Raw genomic sequence first — 20337 nt, 5'->3', positions numbered from 1 at the left:
GAATGATGCTAAAGCTGAAACTCCAGTACTTTGGCCACCTCATGCAAAGAGTTGACTCATTGGAAAGACTCTGATGCTGGGAGGGATTGGAGGCAGGAGAAGAAGAGGACGACCGAGGATGAGATGGCTGGATGGCATCACGGACTCGATGGACGTGAGTCTGAGTGAACTCCGGAAGATGGTGATGGACAGGGAGGCCTGGCGTGCTGCGATTCATGGGGTCGCAAAGAGAAGGACACGACTGAGCAAGTGAACTGAACTGTACTGAACCCTAAAAATGTAATGTTCATCTGTTCAACCTTCTCACCCTCTTTGAGCCCCTGTCAACCACTGTTTTGTTTACAGAAAAATATACAACTGGAATCAAACTGTATACAGTCTTGTCAACTTAATTTTTTTATTTCATAATATGCCTTTAAGATTCATCCATGTTGTCATACAAATTTGATAGTTAATTCTTTTTCATTGCTTGTGAATATTCCATTATAGGGATGTACTGTATTTTATTTATTCATTCACCTATTGTAAGACATCGTAGATGCATCTAGACACTATAAGCTTTATCAATAATTGTACATCCTGTTTTTTTGTGTGGATATATGTATTCAAATGGGGCTTCCCTGGTGGCTCAGAGGTTAAAGCATCTGCGTACAATGTAGGAGACCTGGGTTCGATCCCTGAGTTGGGATGATCCCTTGGAGAAGGAAATGGCAACACACTCCAGTATTCTTGCCTGGTGAATCCCATGGATGGAGGAGCCTGGTGGGCTACAGTCCACGGGGTCACAAAGAGTCAGACACGACTGAGTAATTTCATTTTCGTCACTTACTTACTTATGTACTCAAATAAGTTTTGTAAATATCTGGAAGCACTATTGCTTATCGTACATTAAGGCAATGATTAGCTCTGCAAAGCTCTGTAAGCATGTGTTGTAAAGTGGTTGTACCATATTGCATTCCCACAAGCAATGAATGAGAGTTCTTGTTGCTTTGCATCCTCATCAGTACTTTGCATTTTTAGATTTGGGGATTTTAGTTATTCCAATAAGTGTTCTAGTTTTATATTTTCACTTCTCCAATGACAAATACATTGAATGCTTCTTCACAATACACTGAATACCCTCCCTTCTTTGGTGAGGTATCTGTTCAAATATTTTGCTATATTATAATATTGTTGTTTTCTTGCTCTTGATACTTGAGTTCTTTGTATGTTTGAGATCAAATATTATAAGTTCCTTATCAAATATGTTTTTAAAGTATTGTCTTCAAGTCTGTAGGTTGTCTATTTATTCTCTTAACAATGTCATTCACATGGGAGATATTTTTAAGTTTCATGAGTTCCAACATAACCATTTTTCTTTAATGAACTGTGCTTTTGGCATTGTATCTAAAAGAAAAAAAGAAAAGTCACCACAAAACCCAAAGTAATGTTGATTTTATCCTGTTTTCTTCTAGAAGTTATATAGTTGTTTTTAACCTTACTTAGATACTTTACTCAGTATTTTAAGTTATAGAATGATCAGTAATACAGACATCACTTTAAGTTTTGCCAGCTGTAATCAACATAATACAGAGAATTAGATGCTGAGCAATGCCACAGTGCATGCATGCTCAGTCACTCAGTTGTGTCCTATGCTTTGCAACTCCATGGACTATAGCCTGCCAGGCTCAGAAGTTATACAACTTTGCATTCTAGATTTGTGTCTATCATCTTTCTTGAGATAAATTTTGTGAAAAGTGTACCATATATGTCTAGGTGCATTATTTTATCAATACATACGGAAGTCCAATTGTTAAATTACTGCTTGTTGAATACTATATTTCTCTACTGAGTGGTCCTTGTGCCTTTGTCTCTTCATGTATTTTTTAAAAATTAAATTTATTTATTTTAATTGGAGGTTAATTACTTTACATTATTGTATTGGTTTTGCCATACATCAACATGGGTCTGCCATGGGTATACACGTGTCCCCCATCCTGACCCTCCCTCCCTTCCTCCTCCCTCCCCATACCATCCCTCTGGGTCATCACAGTGCACCATCCCCAAGTATCCTGTATCTTGCATCAAACCTGGACTGGCGATTCATTTCTTATATGATATTATACATGTTTCAATGTCATTCTCCTAAATCATCCCACCCTTACAGAGTGAAGTAAGCCAGAAAGAAAAACACAAATACAGTATACTAATGCATATATATCAGAGAAGGCAACAGCACCCCACTCTAGTACTCTTGCCTGGAAAATCCCATGGACGGAGGAGCCTGGTGGGCTGTCATCTATGGGGTTGCACAGAGTCAGACACAACTGAAGTGACTTAGCAGCAGCAGCAGCAGCACATATATATGGAATTTAGAAAGATGGTAACAATAACCCTGTATTCGAGACAGCAAAAGCGACACAGATGTATAGAACAGTCTCTTCATGTATTTTTAATCACTGATGTGGACACATTTCCAAAGTCTCTTGAAGTAAAGGTAATGGATTTAGATTAGTTTCATTATTTAACAAGCAATTATTTTTCTCACACATTGAACAAAGATATATCCAGCTTCTACGTTTTACTGAATTGTATTTGTTATTCCTTCCCAGGGACATTTTTATTGTTAGACACCGAGTTAAGTACTGAAGAAAAAATATTGAGCAAAATAACTCAAATTCTACATAAACAGAGATAATAGCCTGTCAGGAAAACCAAAATTTTAAAGAAGCAATTGCCAAACAGTATGATAAGTTTTATAAGAAAAATAGAGAGTGATTAAGAATCATAGGACAAGAGTATACTCTTTTGAAAGGATCTGGAGTGCATTCGTTTTATGTTGATTTGGAGTCACAGGGTAGGGGTGGGGACTAGGAATGTCAGGGGTCCGGGTGGGGAAGACACTGTTCAGAGAGAGAGCACTGTTCATCACCAAGTAGGAGAAGGAACACAAAACTTAAATGTGTCAGTGACAAGAGATAAGACTAAAGTGGTAGGCAGGAATCTGGTAGTAGAAATCACGCTAAGACTGTAGCAATTATTCCAGTGATCACGTTGAAATAGTGACAATATCTGATTTGCTCTTTCAGAAAATCCTTATTACTACAGAGTGGAAAAGACACGGGGTAGTGAAGAGTGGAAGGAGACAACCACATTTGAAAGTTTATGTGATTCAGATTAGCAATTATAGTGCCCTGGTGTTGAAGCTAAGAATCAACATTCGAGCAATTTAAGCAGGCAAAATCAGCAGCACTTGTAGTTCAGTGAACAAAAGGAAAGAGAGAAAGAAAAAAGCAAGATCACTTGGAGATCTTTTAATTGCAGAATGATTTACAGTATAAGGCCATTCCTGACTTAGAAAACAAAATAAGTACAGATTTGGAAAGATGTGAGTTTGGCATGCTGGGAGATATTTTCAATAATCAGGTAATCCTAGATCTCAGTAGAGATACTTTAGATAAACTTACAGTCTTGGGAGTTGCCTATAGGGTAATAAAACTGAAAGAGCTGAAGTTGTTAAGAATTAGGTAAAGAATGAACAGAAGGTGGAATAGGACAGAGTGCTTAGCAGTACTGAGCAAGGTGGAAAAGGGGGCCTTGAAAAAAAGGTTCATTTCAGTTCATTTCAGTCTGTTAGTCATGTCTGACTCTTTGTGACCCCATGGACTGCAGCATGCCAGGCTTCCCTGTCCATCACCAACTCCCGGAGCTTACTCAAACTCATGTCCACTGAGTCAGTGATGTCATCCAACCATCACATCCTCTGTCATCCTCTTCTCATCCATCCTTCAATCTTTCCCAGCATCAGGGTCTTTTCAAATGAGTCAGTTCTTTGCATCAAGTGGCCAAATTATTGGAGCTTCAGCTCAGCATCAGTCTTTCCAATGAATATTAAGCACTGATATTCTTTAGGATTGACTGGTTCAATCTCCTTGCTGTCCAAGGGACTCTCAAGAGTCTTCTCCAACACCACAATTCAAAAACATCGATTACTCAGTTGTCAGCTTTCTTTATAGTCCAACTCTAACATCTATACATGGCTACTGGAAAAACCATAGCTCTGACTAGATGGATCTTTTTTGGCAAAGTGATGCCTCTGTTTTTTAATATGCTGTCTAAGTTTGTTATATGTTTCCCTCCAAGGAGCAATAGTCTTTTAATTTCATGGCTGCAGTCACCATCTGCAGTGATTTGGAGCCCAAGAAAAGAAAGTGTGTCACTGTTTCCCGATTGTTTCCTCATCAATTTGCCATGAAGTGATGGGACCAGATGCCATGATCTTAGTTTTCTGGATGTTGAGCTTTAAGCCAACTTTTTCACTCTCTTCCTTCAATTTCATCAAGAGGCTCTTCAGTTCTTCTTCACTTTCTGCCATAAGTGTGTTGTCATCTGCATATCTGAGGTTATTATTTCTCCCGGCAATCTTGATTCTAGCGTGTGCTTCATCCAGCCCAGCATTTCTCATGTTGTACTTTGCATATAAGTTCAATTAGCAGGGTATCAATATACAGCTTTGATGTACTCTTTTCCTGATTTGGAACCAGTCTGTTGTTCCATGTCCAGTTCTAACTGTTGCTTCCTGGCCTGCATACAGATTTCTCAGGAGGCAGGTCAGGTGGTCTAGTATTCCCATCTCTTTCAGAATTTTCCACAGTTTATTGTGACCCACACAGTCAAAGGCTTTGGCATAGTCAATAAAGCAGAAATAGATGTTTTTCTGGAACTCTCTTGCCTTTTCAATGATCCAATGGATGTTGGCAAATGAAATTAAGCAGAACGCTGAAGGGTCCTCATAGATATTTCTTGTTTGAACCAAAAGGTCTCTTCAGCCTTCCCTTAGCTCCAAAGAGTAGACTTATCTGTCTGCTAAGTTGTGGCTGACTCTTTGTGACCCCATGGATGTAGCCCATCAGACTCCTCTGTTCATGGGATTCCCCCATGCAAGAATTCTAGTGTGGGTTACCATTTCCTCCTCTAGGGGATCTTTCTGACTCAAGAATGGAACTCATGTCTTTGGGTCTCCTGCATTGGCAGGCAGATTCTTTACCTGCCTGGGGAACTCAAAGCACCTTAAGCAGTTACTGATTAGGGAAGTGAGGGAATTCAGAAACGAAGGCAAAGCAATCCAGCAAGACAACAAATGGTAGCTTAAACAATACTCAGTGATAAAACAGTCTGAGTTCTTCCCCAAGGAATAAACAACAATCTTATGCATATCTTTGAGTTGTTCTGCAGAAACTAAGAAGACTCCTATCCAGGTAAACTTGGGTAGGAGACTTGGTGACTGTCTGCTGAGCACAAACACTAGACCCCAGACTGGTTGGAACCAGAAGGTTGAGGATTTAAGATTCCTGTCACCTCACCACTAGTCAAGCACAAGATAGTCATGCACCTTGCAGCCCTTACCCCAAATATTGCCTTTAAAAATGGTTCCCTGGAAACTCTCAATGTCTTTTGATTGGGGATAAGAAATCAAGAGAAAGATGTTCAGAAATCAAGAGGAAAGACCATCTGTGAAGAATGTAGTAGTCTTCAGAATGAAACGATGTTAAGAAGTCAAAATAGGTAAGGCATGGAAAATGTCTGAGTTTTATTTTGCAAAAGAGATTTAAGTCATTGCAGTGAAATGATTTCAGGGGATTTTTGTTGGCAAAAATCCAGATTACACTGGATTAAATAGTGAATAAAAGTGGGTATAAGTCATCTTTTGTATGTGCACATAGATGGGTTTGTTGCACTGGAGCTTGCTGCACTTCATAGAAGTTCTTAAAATAAAATTTATAAGAATTATTATTACAAATGGAAGAGAGAGTCCATGAGGATGGTCTGGGAATAATGTGATTCCGTTAGAGTGTATGTGGTGTAAAGAACAGAAAATCAGGAAAAGCAGACCTAGAGGAATGTGCATTGCCCATAACAAGTCCCCTACCCATCCTCATATTTGCCCTGTGTCTTTGCCTTTCTGCTATGCTGCTGTCTGGAATGCAGATATGAGTTTGTTGAACCATGAGGACAAAAGGAACATTTTGCCTTTCTGAGGCTCCCAAGAGTAGAAAGCCTGATGGGCCCTCAACCACTGATATCCACTCACCATTGTCTACAGGACAGAGAGTTGAAGTTCAATCTTGCTTAAGAGTGTTGTTATTTGTTTGCTTTTTATCACTCTGAGCAAAACTTAATTCTTACCAATAAATTTGTCCTCTTTAAATAATTAACTTCAATCCTGCAGGAAGATTGTGTGTATGATGACAGAAAATTGGGTGAACGTTTCTTATGATTGAGAGATTATACTTAATATTTGGAGTGAGAGTAGCGTGTTCGCACATCATAAAAGAGGAGCTCTGAAACTGATGGTTGAAGAAGCTGGCAAAAGTCTGAAATAGTAGCTGTGGGGAATGGGAGTAAACCAACAAGGAAAATAATAGATTTGCTATTACTTCAGTGAAAATAACAGAGTTACAGGCTTCACTGAGGAGCTGTTTGAGGCTGGTGAAAATGAATGTTTAATGATGTCAGTTTAATGGTAATGATTTTGAATTTCTTGTTAACTTTTCATTAAAGGGAACTACAGAAAACATAAATGTTTAAATCAATAAATTATCACACTGAGAATACACACAAAACCAGTTCCCAGGACAAAAAACAGATATGACCAGCCCCCTTCGAGTCTGTTTCTACAATTTCAATATTGACTTCAGCTCTGTTTTTTTGTTTTTTGAAATTGTATTGAATAGTACAATACAGTACATTATTCTTCTGATTCTGACTTCTTGTGCTCAATATGTGTATGAGGTGTGTCAATTTTGTTGTTTATAGCTGTGTTTGTCAATTTTCTTTGATGTTTGGTATATGAATACACAATTTATCTATTCTACTGTAGATAAACATCTGGTTTATTTCTAGTTTTGAGTTATTAAAAATAGTGCTATTGTAAATATGCATGTACAAGTTTCTTAGAACACATTTATACACATTCCTATTTTAATATTAGCATAGCTACAACTAAAAAAAAGTTGATGTTATCAAGTGTTGGCTACCCATAAAGCAACATAAAGAAAGCTCATGCTGTTTACTAGGAGCAGTAGCAAAATAGTGCTACCATTCTTAAACAGATTGATATGTCTATGAAATCTAAGATGTGCTTAACACTACCAACTGTAATTTCCCTCCTACATATATGTACAATATAAATGTATGTATATCTTTGTTCCTTCATATTATAAATCACTACAAAAACTCTTTGATCATAGAATTCTCTGGGTTTCCTTAAAGAAGCTTCCTTACATACTAATACCATGAGACCTAAAATGCCACCATAGTTCACCAGTTTGGTAACATTGAAATCATGTCATAAATGGAATCTTGGATCTTGTCGGCGCATTAAGCGCAAGCAGCTGCAACAGCCAGTGCACTAAGCGCAAGCGGCTGCGAAGGCCAGCACACAGTGCTGCCGAGAGGAGCTACCCCATGTCCAAGGTCAGGGGCAGCGGCTGAGAGTGCCAGGCTGCAACAGTGCAGGAATGGCCGAGAGGAGCCACCCCACATCCAAGGTCGGGGCGGCGGCCGGGAGGAGCCACCCCACATCTGAGGTCAGGGGTGATGGTCTGGAGGAACCACCCCCACATAGGAGCCCAGGGTTGGCGGCCAGGAGGAGCCACCCCATGCCCGAAGCAAGGGGCAGCCACCAGGAGGAGCAACCCCAAGCCTGAGGCCAGGGGCAGCAGCCGGGAAGAGCAACTCACGTCCAAGGAGTGATGGCTGCGCTGGCACAGGAGGGCCTAGAGGAGCTATCCCATGTTGAAGGTCAGGAAGAGCAGTGCTGAGGAGATACACTTCATCCAAGGTAAGGAGCAGCTGTGAAGAGATATCCCATGCCCAAGGTAACAGAAACCCAAGTAAGATGGTAGGTGTTGCAACAGGGCATCAGAGGGCAGACACACTGAAACCATACTCACAGAAAACTAATCAATCTAATCACACTAAACCACAGCCTTGTCTAACTCAATGAAACTAAGCCATGCCCATGGGGCAACCCAAGACAGGTGGGTCATGGTGGAGAGGTCTGACAGAATGTGGTCCACTGGAGAAGGGAATGGCAAACCACTTTAGACCACCATTCTTGCCTTGAGAACCCCATGAACAATATGAAAAGGCAAAATAATAGGATACTGAACAAAGAACTCCCCCGGTCATTAGGTCCCCAATATGCTACTGAAGATCAGTGGAGAAATAACTCCAGAAAGAATGAAGGGATGAAGCCAAAGCAAAATCAATACTCAGCTGTGGATGTGACTGGTGATAGAAACAAGGTCCGATGCTGTAAAGAGCAATATTGCATAGGAACCTGGAATGTCAGGTCCATGAATCAAAGCAAATTGGAAGTGGTCAAACAAGAGATGGCAAGAGTGATCATTGACATTCTAGGAATCAGCGAACTAAAATGGACTGGAATAGGTGAATTTAACTCTGATGACCAGTATGTCTATTACTGCGGGCATGAATCCCTCAGAAGAAATGGAGTAGCCATCATGGTCAACAAAAGAGTCCGAAATGCAGTACTTGGATGCAATCTCAAAAACGACAGAATGATCTCTATTTGTTTCCAAGGCAAACCATTCAGTATCACAGTAATCCAAGTTTATGCCCCAACAAGTAATGCTGAAGAAGCTGAAGTTGAACAGTTCTATGAAGATTTACAAGACCTTGTAGAACTAACACCCAAAAAATATGTTCTTTTCATTATAGGGGACTGGAATGCAAAAATAGGAAGTCAACAAACACCTGGAGTAACAGACAAATTTGGCCTTGGAATGCAGAATGAAGCAGGGCAAAGACTAATAGAGTTTTGCCAAGAAAATGCACTGGTCATAGCAAACACCCTCTTCCAACAACACAAGAGAAGACTCTACACATGGATATAACCAGATGGTCAAAACCGAAATCAGATTGATTCTGTTCTTTGCAGCCAAAGATGGAGAAGCTCTATACAGTCAGCAAAAACAAGACTGGGAGCTGACTGTGGCTCAGATCATGAACTCCTTATTGCCAAATTCAGACTTAAATTGAAGAAAGTAGGGAAAACCGCTAGACCATTCAGGTATGACCTAAATCAAACCCCTTATGCTTATACACTGGAAGTGAGAACTAGATTTAAGGGCTTAGATCTGATAGATAGAGTGTCTGATGAATTATGGAATGAGGTTCATGACACTGTAAAGGAGACAGGGATCAAGACCATCCCCATGGAAAAGAAATGCAAAAAAGCAAAATGGCTGTCTGGGGAGGCCTTACAAATAGCTGTGAAAAGAAGAGAAGCAAAAAGCAAAGCAGAAAAGGAAAGATATAAGCATCTGAATGCAGAGTTCCAAACAATAGCAAGAAGAGGATAAGAAAGTCTTCTTAAGTGATCAATGCAAAGAAATAGAGGAAAACAACAGAATGGGAAAGACTAGCGATCTCTTCAAGAAAATTAGAGATACCAAGGGAACATTTCATGCAAAGATGGGCTCGATAAAGGACAGTAATGGTATGGACCTAACAGAGGCAGAGGATATTAGGAAGTGGTGGCAAGAATACACAGAGGAACTGTACAAAAAATATCTTCATGACCCGGATAATCACGATGGTGCGATCACTCATCTAGAGCCAGACATCCTGGAATGTGAAGTCAAGTGGGCCTTAGAAAGCATCACTACGAACAAAGCTAGTGGAGGTGATGGAATTCTAGCTGAGCTGTTTCAAATCCTGAAAGATGATGCTGTGAAAGTGCTGCACTCAATATGGCGGCAAATTTGGAAAACTCAGCAGTGGCCGCAGGACTGGAAAAGGTCAGTTTTCATTCCAATTCCAAAGAAAGGCAATGCCAAAGAATGCTCAAACCACCGCACAATTGCACTCATCTCACACACTAGTAAAGTAATGCTCAAAATTCTTCAAGCCAGGCTTCAACAATACGTGAACCGTGAACTTCCCGATGTTCAAGCTGGTTTTAGAAAAGGCAGAGGAACCAGAGATCCAATTGCCAACATCTGCTCGATCATGGAAAAAGCAAGAGAATTCCAGAAAAAAATCTATTTCTGCTTTATTGACTATGCCAAAGCCTTTGACTATGTGGATCACAATAAACTGCGGAAAATTCTGAAAGAGATGGGAATACCAGACCACCTGACCTGCCTCTTGAGAAATCTGTATGCAGGTCAGGAAGCAACAGTTAGAACTGGACACGTAACAACAGACTGGTTCCAAACAGGAAAAGGAGTACATCAAGGCTGTATATTGTCACCCTGCTTATTTAACTTCTATGCAGAGTACATCATGAGAAACGCTGGACTGCAAGAAACACAAGCTGGAATCAAGATTGCTGGGAGAAATATCAATCACCTCAGATATGCAGATGACACCACCCTTATGGCAGAAAGTGAAGAGGAACTAAAAAGCCTCTTGATGAAAGTGTAAGTGGAGAGTGAAAATGTTGGCTTAAAGTTCAACATTCAGAAAACGAAGATCATGGCATCCGGTCCCATCACTTCATGGCAAATAGATGGGGAAACAGTGGAAACAGTGTCAGATTTTATTTTTTTGGGCTCCAAAATCACTGCAGATGGTGACTGCAGCCATGAAATTAAAAGACACTTACTCCTTGGAAGGAAAACTATGATCAACCTAGATAGCATACTCAAAAGCAGAGACATTACTTTGCTGACTAAGTTTCGTATAGTCAAGGCTATGGTTTTTCCAGTAGTCATGTGTGGATGTGAGAGTTGGACTGTGAGGAAAGCTGAGTGCCAAAGAATTGATGCTTTTGAACTGTGGTGTTGGAGAAGACTCTTGAAAGTCCTTGGACTACAAGGAGATCCAACCAGTCCATTCTGAAGGAGATCAGCCCTGGGATTTCTTTGGAAGGAATGATGCTACAGCTGAAGCTTCAGTACTTTGGCCACCTCATGCGAAGAGTCAACTCATTGGAAAAGACTCTGATGCTGTGAGGGATTGGGGGCAGGAGGAGAAGGGGATGACCGAGGATGAGATGGCTGGATGGCATCACGGACTCAATGGACGTGAGTCTGAGTGAACTCCGGGAGTTGGTGATGGACAAGGAGGCCTGGCGTGCTGCAATTCATGGGGTCTCTTATTTCTGAATGAACATTAACCTAGACATTTAATGAACATTAACCTAGACATACTCAGAAACTTGCATAATGTTTATATCAGTATCTTATATAACAATTGAGGCCAAGACTGGTTAAAGTGGTAGCATACTGAATCTAAGTTTGAGAGGGAAGGCAGGGAAGACTGGAGAAAATTATGCGTGTGGAAGGGTCAGAAGTTGAATTTTGGATAGATTTTGCAAGATAGTTGACCAACCAACATTGTTGGGATAGTGGAGTAAAATGTTTGAAAGAATAAAAGGCTTTGGTAAGTGATGATATGTCAGAATTTATTATTTCCAAGGTACAACTCTTCTAGAAAATGGCATAGTTCATAATGAGACAATGAAATCAGGTAATTTTAGTAGGGTAAACAATATTTTTATTTCGTATGAAACTACAAGTATGAGATACCAGTATTTGGAAAGCACCATTCAAATGAAGGTTGAAGTAACTAAGGGATGAGAGGATAAGGATAGGTCATAGGTTAGAGATTAAGAGATGAAGTGTTGAATCCTCAATAAATTAAGAAGGTTGGTGTACCTCTTCCTTTGAAAATATAGCATGCTGGGACAAGCATTTGTGATTTAATATAGTCATCTGGCCAAAAAAGATATAAGAATGAATGCCAGCTTCAGTTTTCCCTTTAGTCTTATATTTGCCGCCCTTTCCCCTGTTGCATTCCTTCCCTGTATTTCACTGCTGCAGTGCACCCTTTATGCATGCATGCACACTCACATGCATGCTCACACACACACACACACAGCCCTCTACTCTCAAAATGGAGTCATGAATGCACATTTCATAATTCCAGGAAATTCTAAAGACCTCCTTTACCTGTTTCTTTCTTTCTTAAGTTGCAAGGTATTTTTTCAAAATACAGTTTCCTGTACTCATATTTCTTTAAACCCAAAGCCTTTTTGCTCTTTCTTAGCAATTATCAAGAGTAATTGATGATTCAGTCTAGCCATTGGGGGCTACTCCCACAAGGCCTATGGATCTGTCCAAAAAGAATATAAGATGATTTTTACTCTGAGGATTTATACCACTCTGACCTCGAATCAAAATCTCCTTTTGTCCAACCTCAAAAAAACAGAAAAAAAAAAAAAAAAAAAAAAAAAAAACCTCACTACAAAATCCAAGCCTTTTAAATAAGTCTTACCTTGTCTCTTTCTGGTTCAGGATGGCAGAGTAGAAGAATGTACACTCATCTCCTCTTATGAGGGCGTCAAAATCACAACTAGTTATAGAACAAACATCGACAGGGGGACACTTGAATCCCATGTTCAAAGACAAAGAAGCCCCAGTGAGATGGTAGGAGGGGCAAAAATCACGATTTAAAAAATCCCCATACCCACTGGGTGGGTGACGCACACTGGAGAAAAATAATACCAAAGAAGTTTTCCCACAGTAGTGAAAATTCTGAGCCCATGTCAAGCTTCCCAATCTGAGAATCCATCAACGAGACCAGGAATCTCCAGGGAGTCTGAAAGCCAGTGTGATTTGATTATAGGACTTCCACAGGACTTGGGGAAACAGAGGCTCCAAACTTGGAGAGCACAGACAAAATCTTACATGTAACAAGACCCCGAGAAAAAGAGTAGTAACCCTATAGGAGACTGAACCGAATCTACATGCTAGTGTTACAGGGTCTCCTGTGGAGGCATGGTTTGTCAGGGACTCAGCACAGGGATGAGGGCACTGGGAGCAGCAGTCATGGAGGATCCCCTCTGCTATAAGTACTCTTGGAATTCACCATTAACCCTACTAAAGATCCTATGGATCCCAGGGCTGGGTCCAGCTAAAGCTAAATAACTAACAGAGAGGGAGCACAACGCCATCCATCAGAAGATAATTAGATTAAAGCTTTACTGAGAAAGGCCCTGTCCACCAAAGCAAGAGCCAGTTTTTCCTACCCTGTCCCTCCCATCAAGAGGTTTACAGAATGCTCTTAGCCTCATCCATCAGAGGGCAGACAGAAGAAGCAAGAAGAACCACAATCCCACTGTGGCTAGAAAAAAAAAAATACAGAAAGTTAATCAGGATGAAAATGTAGACAGTTACATCCAGGATGAAGGGACAATATAAACCCCCAGAAAAACATCTAAATGAAAAACAACTAAATAAACCAACCTTTCAGAAAAAGAATTCAGAATAATGATAGTGAAGATGATACAGGATTTCAAAAATAGAACGGAGAAGATGCAAGAAATATTTACCAAAGACCTAAAAAACAAATAGAAATGAATGATTACACTAGAAAGAATCAATAGCAGAATAACTGAGGCAGAAGAACAAATAAGTGGCCTGGAGGACAGAATGATGGAAATCACTGCCACAAAACAGAATATAGAAAAAAATGAAAAAAAAAAAAAGAAGATAGCCTAAGAGAACTGTAGTGCTAGAGAAGTCTCTTGAGAGTCCCTTGGACAGCAAGAAAGACAAACCAGTCAGTCATAAAGGAAATCAATCCTGAATATTTATTGGAAGGACTGGTGCTGAAGCAGAAGCTCCAATACACTGGCCATCTGAAGTGAAGAGCCGACTCATTCAAAAAGACCCTGATGCTGAGAAAAATTGAGGGCAAGAGTAGAAGGGGGAGACAGAGGATGAGATGGCTGGATGGCATCACTGACTCAATGGACTTGAGTTTGATAGTGAAGGACAGGGAAGTCTGGTGTGCTTCAGTTCCTGGGTTGTCATGGAGGGGGGGAGACGGGGGGCCATCACAGAGAGTCAGACACAACTGAACAACTGAACAACAAGAGACCTCTGGGGCAACATTAAAACACGAACATTCATTATCATTTCAGTTGCTCAGTTGTGTCTGAATCCTTGTGACTCCATGGACTGCAGCATGCCAGGCTTTCCTGTCCATCACCAACTCCCAGAGCTTGCTCAAACTCATGTCCATTGAGTTGGTTTTGCCATCCAACCAGCTTATCCTCTGTCATCCCCTTCTTCTCCTGCCTTCAATCTTTCCCAGTATCAGGGTCTTTTCCAATGAGTCAGTTCTTATCAGCTGGCCAAATTATTGGAGCTTCAGCTTCAGCATCAGTCCTTCCAATGACTATTCAGGACTGATTTCCTTTAGGGTTGACTCTTTGATCTCTTTGCAGTCCAAGGGACTCTCAAGAGTCTCCTTCAACATCACAGTTCAAAAGCATCAATTTATCAGCTTTCAGCTTTCTTTATAGTCCAACTCTCAATCTATTCATGACTACTGGAAAAACCATAGCTTTGACTAGACTGACCTTCGTCAGGAATGTCTGCTTTTTAATACACTGTCTAGGTTGGTCATAGCTTTTCTTCCAAGGAGCAAGCATCTTTTAATTTCATGGCTGCAGTCCCCATCTGCAGTGATTTTGGAGCCCAATAAAAGAAAGTCTCTCACTGTTTCCATTGTTTCCCCATCTATTTGTCATGAAGTAATGGGACTGGATGCCATGATTTTGGTTTTTTGCATGTTGAGTCTTCACCCAACTTTTTCACTCTCCTCTTTCACTTTCACCAAGAGGCACTTCAGTACTTCTTCGCTTTCTGCCATAAGGGTGGTGCCATCTGAATATCTGAGGTTATTGATATTTCTCCTGGAAATCTTGATTCTAGCTTGTGCTTCATCCCTCCCAGAATTTTGCTTGATATACTCTGCATATTAGTTAAATAAGCAGGGTGACAATATACATTCTTGATGTACTCCTTTCCCATTTCAGAACCAGTCTCTTGTTCCATGTCTGGTTCCAACTTTTCCATGCTTCTTGACCTGCATACAGATTTCTCAGGAGGCATGTCTGAGAAAATGGTCTGGTATTTCCAACTCTTCAAGAACTTTCCACAGTTTTTTGTGACCCACACAGTCAAATGCTTTGGCATAGTCAATAAAGCAGAACTAGATGCATTTTTTTGTAATGTTATAGGGATCTCAGAAGGTGGAGAAAGAAAGGACCCAAGAAAATATTTGAAGAGATAATAGATGAAAACTTCCTAACACGGCAAAGGAATACTCAACCAAATCCAGAAAGCACAGAGAATCCCAGGCAGGATAAACCCAAGGAAGAATATTCCAAAATGCATAGTAATCAAACTGACAAAAATTAAAGACAAGAATAAAATATTCAAGGGAAAAAATGACAATGTACAAGGGAACTCCTATCTGATTTCTCAACAGAAACTCTCCATTCCAGAAAGGAATGGCACAATATAGTCAAAGTGATGAAGGGGAAGAACCTATAACCAAGAGTACTCTACCTAACAAGCCTCATTCAGATTTGATGGAGAAATCAAAGGTTTTCCAGACAAGCAAAAGTTAAGAGAATTCAGCAACACCAAACCAGCTTTCCAATAAATGCTAAATGAACTTCTCTAGGCAGGAAACACAAGAGAAGGAAAAGACCTACCGAAAATAAACCCAAAACAATTAATACAATGGTAATAGGATCATACATATCAATAATTACCTTAAATGCAAATGGGTTAAAATCACCAACCAAAAGACATAGATTTGCAGGGTGGATGAAAACATGTGAATACATGCACTTCTGCTTACCACATCAATCTGCTGGACCCCTCAAGTTGTATGTAATTATTTTATATTGTAATTATATATTTTTATATTAGGTTAATCATGTTCCCATTGTGACTTACAATTGTAATTATTATTATTTTTTGATCTATTGATGTAAAAACTGATAAACATCTTTTACTATTGTGATCATGTCACTATTACTCATATAATACCATTGTATCATGATTGGTCAACAGAAAAATAATAGAATATCTATAGAATATCTATATCACCAAGACTTCCATTTAATAGAAAAACCTGTAATCACTTTTCAAAATCCCTATGCATATAAGAATTATCTTGGAATATTTTGAAAAATACAAATACCCAGGTATTGCTTTTTTCTCCAAAGCTCCAAATATGTTTCTAATGAGCAACCATGTTTAAAAACAACTGGCTTTTAGTATATTGATCTTTTACTTTTACCTAGATTGTTTCATTTTTTCTATTTCATATTCAGTGCTCCCATTTCATTTAGTTTGTTTTCCAATATCTCCATCTGTCCTTTTTTTTAATATTCTTTCTCAAGCCTTTATCAAGCATAGTAGAAAAGCTTAAATATATATATATACACATATATATATATTTATATATAGTATGTATATATATTTATATATAGTATGTATGCTGCTGCTGCTACTGCTAAGTCACTTCAGTCGTGTCCAACTCTGTGCGACCCTATAGACGGCAGCCCACCAGGCTCCCCTGTCCCTGGGATTCTCCAAGCAAGAACACTGGAGTGGGCTGCCATTTCCTTCTCCAATGTATGAAAGTGAAAAGTGAAAGTGAAGTAATTCAGTCATGTCCGACTCTTGGTGACCCTATGGACTGCAGCCTACCTGGCTCCTCTGTCCATGGGATTTTCCAGGCAAGAGTACTGGAGTGGGGTGCCATTGCCTTCTCCAATAGTATATATAAAGGGTTAGAAAACTTAAAAAAAAAAAATAAAGAAGTATTAGTCTTTCATCTTGTACCTTGCAAGTTACCTAGTCACGATGTTGAAGCTGATATAAATCTAAAAGCTTCATTTTCCTCTTTAACTAGAATGGTCATATTATTCTTAAAACAAAAGTATGTGCTGTAAACAATTATGGTGAGACAACTGACAAGAACCAAGACCATTCCAGTGTGGTCACTATGTCTTTAACCATCATAGGACTTCTGGGATACTCCCTTAAAAGGCTTTGGGTTGAGTTGGGAAGATACAGAGTTATTATGATGACAGTGATCCCTTAACTCACTGAACCCTTTCTACTACAGCTAGACTGATTCCAATTAAGTTCATCGCCAAAAAGATTTAATAATAGTCACTATTAACATATCTGGTTTGGTTTGCTGAAACTTCATACATACTGGAGTCAGGCCAAAGCCCCTTCCCTAGTATAACTCTGTGGTATAACAGGGCTAAACCAATTCTAGATCTCTGAACTGTTGTCTTGGCACCTCCTAATATACATCTCATGAATACAGTGTTTTATTTAGCTTTGATGTTTTGAACTCCAGTGTTTCTCTCAGACTTCAGGATCTTTATTTCAGAAATACAGTTATAATTTACCACTGCTTGCCTTTGGAGAAGCTGAGAAGACTCCCATACTTTCCTCCTAACAACTCATTGTAAGATTTAACTAGACTTTCTTCTTCATTCAGTCTGATTTTCATGAAAAGGCTCATGAGTCAAAATTAGGGGTAAATGACAATAAAGTAATAATTAGCTTTTACTGAGACTTTACTGTACAGCAGTCCTCAATATTTTTAGCATCAGGGACTGGTTTTGTGGAAGCCAATTTTTCCACAGATGGTGGTGCAAGGTTGCAAGGAGATTTGGGGATGACTCAGTACATTATATTTATTGAGTGCTTAACTTCTATTATTATTACATCAGCTCCTCCTCAGATCATCAGGCATTATGCTCTGGAGTTTAGGGACCCCTATGTTCCTCACAAGATATAAAACACTATTTATGGGGAAACTGGGTGATATCTAGGGAGGATGTCACTTGCTTGAGGATATAGAGATAAATACTGAAAAGAAACTTGAGCTCAGTCTGCAATAGTAAATAATTAGGAAACATGTATACTTAAAAATGTAAAGCTAGTTAAATGTTTATAAATTTCTTTTGTTTCTTGAAAGATTTTCTACAGCACCTTACGAGTTATTATTTATTTTATAAATATAGGCAAAGAACCATGGAAATTACAGACTCTACCAAAAATTGCTAGTTTTCTTGTATTTTGGGTTTCTTTCCCCAAATAATTACCCACTGTACAAAAATAGATTAGAAAGTAGTTATTCATGTCTAATCAACCTCACAAGATTTTTAATGAATAAAAAGCATATGTTAAAATTAATAAATATCTCAAAAGCTGCATTTTGACTTTGAAATAAGAAGAAATAGTCTGGAAATAGCAGATTCAGTTACAAGATCCTCAGCTTTCCTTACCTCACGGTTTCTAGTCATAGATATCTTACTATGGGATGGACATATACTATTCATGTTAACTTTTTTTCCTAATGAAGAACAGAAAAAACTTGTAGATATAAGAGTCAATGAGTATTGGGAGCGGCACATAGGGGTGGGGGATTAAGTACAAACTACTTTGGGGAACTTCCCTGGTGGTCCAGTGGTTAAGAATCCTCCTTGAAATGTAGGGGATACAAGTTTGTTCCTTGGTCTGGGAAGTAAGATCCGACATGCCACAGAGCAACTAAGCCCACACAATGCAACTACTGAGTTGGCAACCACACCTAGAGAGTGCACTGGAAGGAAAGATCCCACATGACAAAGTAAGACATGACACGTCCTAATTAATTACAACTACTATGTATAGAATAAATAAGCTACAAAGATATATTGTACAACACAAGGAATATAGCCAATAGTTTATAATAATTATAAGTGGAGTATAAGCTTTAAAACTGTAAATTACTTTGTTGTACACCTGTAATTTATATAACAATGTACATCAACTATCACAATCTTGAGAAAAGGGTCCATAGGTTTGTAGCGGGCATCTAAGCAGATTGTATTTTGGGTTTACAAAATACAGAAAATGTGACACTTCCTTTGCTGTTTCCAGGGGCCACCGCCAGGCCAGATGTTACATTTTCAAAATGACATAACATGACCTCATGAATAATTGAGTTCTTACTTCATGAACTTCAACTCCAAAGTTACATAGAGCTCCACAGAATAATTTAGATCTAGGTAATTTATAGTTTAGTCATGTACAGAAAGAAAAGATAAAGGGAGAAATGCCATGCAGAAATTTTAAATGAACAGTTGTATGATGGACAGTTAGAGTCTATATAGGCCATCTGGCTCTTTGATATTGCTGTTCATTTCCAATGACCATCAGTAAACTCACTCTCAGAATCATTTATAAGATGAGATATGAAACAACAAGTTGTATAGAGAAGATTTAAAGACTCAATTCAAAGATTCAAAATATTTCAGAGTCTGAAAATACAAATGACTTGTGCACTCATGCCTAGGAAAGAGTTTGGGTGGAGTTAATTTTATTTTCAGTGCTCACTTTTTCAGTATAAATAGAACCAAGAGTATGAACAACAAACTTTTGTTTGTTCGTTTGTTTGTCTTAAAATGTTTAATTATCTGCCCTACATTTTAAGCATTTTTGAGCTAAGAGCCTAAAGAAATAAGGCCTTGCCTTGGTTTTGTGTGTGTGTGTGTGATACAACTGACTATCACTAGCAGCCCTAATCCCTCATATGTAGAATGGTTCAGATTCATTCCTTACTGAGTTCCATCCTGGTTCTGAAATTCACTTATTTTGTGACTATATGCTGTGTATATGTCTGAAAAGTATATTATTCATATTTTTTTGTAATTATTGTGTGTCCTTGACTCTGCCAATCTTTGGAAATCTGACCATGTGGAGGATACTGGTAAACCCAGTACTACCAAAGCTTCTGGTGGGAGGGGGTTCAGGATTGGGAACATGTGTACACCCGTGGTGGATTCATGTTGATATACGGCAAAACCAATACAGTATTGTAAAGTAAAATAAAAATAAATAAATAAATTAGTTTAAAAAAAAGAAAAAAAAGCTCATCTTTAGTTGATAGAAGTTAATGTCTTTCTCTTCGACACTTATTTTCTTTTGCTGAAACAGCTTCTTTGAATTGTCAATATTACTTCCATATTTAAAGAGTTTGTTTTATTATTATTTAATTATTTAAACATTAATGTTTATTAATAATTAATATTAATTATTTAATATTTAATCCCTCTTATTTTCCCAAATGAGGAAAAATAATGCAGGCATGAGGTTACAAATGAAAATTTTCTTCAAAACCCTGTAATCTCTCTTACTCAGTCTTGAGCTTCTCCAAAGAATGTTTTCAAGACCACAGAGGGAGACTCTTTAGGGGCAGGAATGGAAAAGTGTGCTCACTCCACAGCACTGTGAGATGTCTGCAAGAGAGATGAAGAGATGAAGTTTATGCCTCCATCTCCTAAGGGTGATCTTCCTATTCCAAAATTGGCTTTATGATTATTTATAAATAAAATACATAATTTTGTGACTTCCACTTACTCAGAAAATGAAAAATGTTTACATTGGGCACTTAAGCCTCAATTTAGGAGAGATGATGGAAATGTAATATAAAATATCACTCTATGACAAG

Source organism: Oryx dammah, unplaced genomic scaffold, assembly GCF_014754425.2.
Source record: "Oryx dammah isolate SB20612 unplaced genomic scaffold, SCBI_Odam_1.1 HiC_scaffold_18, whole genome shotgun sequence".
Taxonomy (NCBI): domain Eukaryota; kingdom Metazoa; phylum Chordata; class Mammalia; order Artiodactyla; family Bovidae; genus Oryx; species Oryx dammah.
The sequence above is the reverse complement of the archived record's forward strand: the minus strand, read 5'-3'. Positions refer to the sequence as shown.